Here is a 5,095-nt window from a genome sequence, read left to right as displayed (position 1 = left end):
GAGCGGTACTCGGTTGGAGGCCACGCCAGGCCAGAGGCGAGCGGCCTCGTCGCTCCGAACGTCCGTTAGGCCTCGCGAAAAAAAAGAAAAGGAAGAAAAAGCAGAGAAAAAAGAAAGAAACGAAGAAGAAGACCATAGACGGTGCTCGTGTCGAGAAAGGATGTATGAATGACGTTTCCCAAGGAAGAAATTGAGCTACGATGCTGATAGCCTCATAGGCTTATCACTGAATTACCCTCAGCGACTTTTAACTATTCGCTGACCTTTTAACTGGCCAACACTGGTTAACTGCTTCTTCTGGTTTTCTCCTTTGGTGATAACGTGCTACTTTATGAGGCTTTTCGAGAGACGTTATACGATGCTTTCTTATGGTTTACTATTTCTCAAGAGTGAAAAAGAAAGGGCAAGTTTTGTGGAGCTTATTTTGTCCAAGGGGGCTTTTGAGTAGATCGACTGGGATGTTTGACTTATCGATGGATATAATATTTCTAAGAGAGACGTAATTCAATTTTCTGTATAATGGTAAAGTTTAATTTTTTGGTCTGTAAATGAAGATACACCATCTAATAACCATGTAATTATTCTGGATAAAATGAACAACCTAAGAAATGTGCAAAGATTGGCATAGACACTTTATGCAAAAATTAACGTGTTTTACTACAATCTGATTAATGGATTTCCTTTACTAAATACACGCCGATATCAAGTATCAAAGTTTGACTATTTTAAACGAGTTATCAATTAGTTCTGGAACAAGTGGGATGGCTGTTACAGTGAAACACGTGGTGCGTTCGATTCCACCCACGACTACTCTTTTCAGATACTCGTAAATTCGCAATTTACTTCTATTTCTGCAATGACAAATGCCAGTCCTTGAGCGAAGTCATGACGTAATGCGTTATCTCAGTGTCAATCTTAAAATTAATGTCCAACTACATCGCGTGAAAGTGTCGTACACGATGATTACGAACAGCAAACTGCTTGGTCATTAATATGCACCAAAAAATGCCTCTCCCATGCAATTTAATCGCCACGATAAATCTACATAACTTATGTCCAGGTAATCGTTCTTAAATGCAACTTTTCTTAGCAAATTTTCGTGCTACTTTAATACCGAATGGAATAACGATTATTATTTTCCTTCTTTTATTTCGAGAAAATATTAATTCCCGATATATATATCGTGAATGAAATATAATCGAACGAAGAACGCCATCTTATCAAACTTATAACACACGGATCGAAGATAAGCTGGATACGATAACTATAACGCAACATTAATCAGAAAAATAATCGAGAGGACGGTAGACTAAAAATTTTTAATCAAAACCGATTTTAAAATGAAACGCCCATATTCGAGGAGCCCGAGCATTGGAATATCGATAACGATGGTAGATCTTGATTTTCTGTACAGTTATCTTGAAAATCTGTCTCATTCACCTCGCACGGTATCGTCTATCAAAATAATAGTACTAAAAAAATAAACACAGATTAATCGTTTGAAATGCATGGTAGTAAAGAGAGATTAAATTTTGTAGAAGAGTACGTGAACCTCCATTGATTCAAATTTTTATTCGCCAATTCCAACTTGAACAGCAAACTGTTACCGACAGTACAAATGCCTAAAACAAATACAGGTCGATAAATTAATATCGGAATAGAAATGGTATAATTATTTTTAAATATTTATAATCATTTTTACAATCACTCACTCTAATCGTTTGATGTCACCTTACAATGAAACCTATTTCGTCGCGAACAGCGTATGAAACTGGTTACAAAGTTGAATGGGAAGTAAGCCATTACGTTGAGTCAGGGAACTGTCCTTAATTTACCGGCTCTATGTTTCGAATTATTGATACAACGCCGTTAAAATAATTAACTCTCATTACATTTCCACGGTTTCACTTTTCTTTCTGCGTGCAGACGACGAATACATTATACTTCTTTTTTGTCGTTACCTATGGACAAAAGTTGAACGAGTGCCGCGATTGCGCAAAGCACAATTACCTGAGGTAGACTCGAACCTTGTTCCACAGATAATGCAGTACGACAAGAAAGTCGAATTATTGCCCCTAGCTACCACTCGAGACGCACTTTGTATCGTAATTTACATTTTGCACGGCGCATGGCGTAAATTGGTATGTAAATTAATGTAACGAAAAAAATTCGACGTATCTTCAAAGAAACGACGATTCGCTTAAAATAGTGTCAAGTCGATTATTACACCGTAGTGTAATAACTAAACTTCTAAAACACTTATAAGCTGACGTAAAACCATGAACGCCAGTTAAGATACCATGGTCGAATGGCAGGCTAAATAAATACGGCGCAACCAATATTTTATTTCACTTCCCCTCCTCTATCATCATTTCCCCACTCTGTCCTTTCGATAAACTTCAAAGAACACGCATTTTAAACGATTCAAAACAATCGCGAATAAAAAGAAATATTTACGCAATATTCACGGAAATCGTGATCCACAGAAAAAACGATCGTATAAGTAATCAACCTTCGATGAATATAAGTCGATAGTTTTGCCATGAAATTCTAAATTTCTACTTAGTCTACCACATGGCACTAAAAACGTTCGTTCCATGGTCAGATCGGAAAGGTTAGTAAATCGCTTCGTAAAACAGCCGTATTGAGCCGAACTAAACCGAACATATAGGTTGAGCAAGTGAAAGTGAGGTTAGGTTGGTAGCATCACGTGGTGCACCACGGGGTCCAAACGAGGTTAATCGAGAGACCAAGAACCGAGCGCCGGCGCAACCAATGAACATAAAATGCGTGCTTACTATTCTGTATTCCTCTTCTTAAGGTTTATTTTAAATAAATCTTTCAAAAAGTAAGATTCGTTTGCTTCCTCCATGTAGTGTTCGGTATCAATGAACAAAAATAAAAAGCAATTAACATGCAAATTTAAACGTCACAACGAAGACATCCATGTTCAAAGAAAATATCGACGACACGGTGATTCGTCAATGGAAACAGAAGAAAAACACGTTTCATATTCGTTCGATCGCCGCTAGTCAGCGCTGAAGTAGTATTTGCGCGAATTTCGAAGAAAAGAAAAAATGCGCGTTCTAACAAGACGAATGAACGAGGAAGAGGAGGGGAGATCTGCGAGCCCGTATAACAGGAAATACCAAAAGATATTCTTATATTACGAATTAAACGAAATTACGATGATACTTACCAATCAATGGAAATATACTAGGTTGATCGAGCAGCGACTTGAGACTGTTTTCAACAAGAGTGGGAGAAGAACGATCCTTGTCACTCATTTCACGCACTGCGCCACGAAGCCGCACGTTCTGAGGGTACACACGCACACACAGTCGGTTCGTATACGGAACACCGCACGAAAGAACGAACGACAGATATAGATAGACTTTCTATGTGTATACACGCCAACTACAACTGTGTACGCGGAGCAGAAACAGCACACACACGAATGTAAACGTGTAATAACAACGAGCACGCAGGCAACGAGAACGATGTGCCTCCCGTGGGACACAATTAAATGACGTTCTTCCAGACCGGCAGAGAGAAAAGGCGCCCGCACCCGAACCTCTCACCTCGTCACGCTGTTTCTACTATCACCCGAGACGGTCGCGGCCCGTTCGAACACTCTGGCCACGTTAAAATAAACGCGGAGCGCTACCCAGTACACGGTGCTCTTGAAAATCAATCTAAAAGTGGATCGGCTGGTGGCGCAATCTCCTGGCTACCCTCTGGACCGACTCGCGAACAAGTGAACGACGCCTGCCGTACTGATAACGAACACTGTCTTTACTTTTGGCTTATCGCGATGCGCGCGCATTCAACCGCCCTCCCGCTTCCCCCCTTGCATGTTTTCTGGCCGCGATCAGCGGTTCTCGTGAAATCTTTGATCACGATGTTTCTTTCCTTTTCCGTTATTTCAGATTATTTTTCCTTACCGATATACGATCTCGTAAATGAACTACGGACCCCCGAGTGCATTCATAAAGCATTAATTTTATTTATTTCTTTTCTTAAGATTTTCGTATAGATTTGATAGGTTCGGTGTTGAGTGTTTAGAAGTCGAAAACGTAATCATTTGTCATTTTCTTCAAATTTAAAGAACACATTTTTCTTATTCGTAAATTGTTAGTAGAAAATTGTTCCGTAATTGTTTAGAATACGTGTTGAAAAATTATGTAGCCAGGTTTATCGGTATGTAACTTATAACCACACAACCTAAAAATGATCTTTACAAGATTCTTGACAAAAGATTCTATGAAAAATATAAATGTTCATGAAATGAAAATTGATTTAATTATTATATGTTTAAATGTCAAAAATTGAAATGTATGCATCTGCATAATGAACCTAAAACAGACTAAAAAAAAGATGTTATCAAAGTACTTGTAAATGTTAAATGTATAGAAACTCTTATAGTTAATTATATGGTTAAGTGATTTTGTTACCAATTAAAAAAACTTTTCAGACGTTGAATGCTGAATACTTTATGTCATTCTTTATGTACAAATCTATGAAAACTAAAACGGATTACAATTTTGATGACTTATGATTGCATAGTAATACTTGTAAGTACAAATTGAACACTATTTGGAAGTCGTAGCTGTTTGAAATATTTTTGAGTACCTGTATGGAGGCAAAATGCTCAATTACAATATTAGTATAACGCATCGACATTTAAGATTCATATGATTGTCAATTACTTTCATTAATACAAATGCTGAAAACAACTTTTACAAATTCTTTTGCACATAACTACCAAGAATTATGTATTTTTTTCCTATTACACATGAAAGTACTAACTAAGCTCGCATACATATTAACCTTCTAATAAAGCTCTGAACAAATTTATATTCTAAAGTACTGCATTAAACTGCTCATAATATCAATGCCAAATAAAACATAAATAGAAAAGAATTTTAAAATAAGATATTAGTTACTCGCGTTATCTTTGCTTTAAAATAGTTTAAAAAGTTTCTCAAACGTTAAACCTTTCTTGAAAAAGAAGAAATAAAATACAAATTGAACAGAAACATTCAGAAACGAGTATTTACAGAAAAAAATTACACTGTATGAATCAATTGTGCCT

The sequence above is a fragment of the Eufriesea mexicana genome, unplaced genomic scaffold (genome assembly GCF_001483705.2).
Source record: "Eufriesea mexicana isolate 0111107269 unplaced genomic scaffold, ASM148370v2 scaffold58364, whole genome shotgun sequence".
NCBI lineage: Eukaryota > Metazoa > Arthropoda > Insecta > Hymenoptera > Apidae > Eufriesea > Eufriesea mexicana.
Note: the sequence above shows the minus strand (reverse complement) of the source record.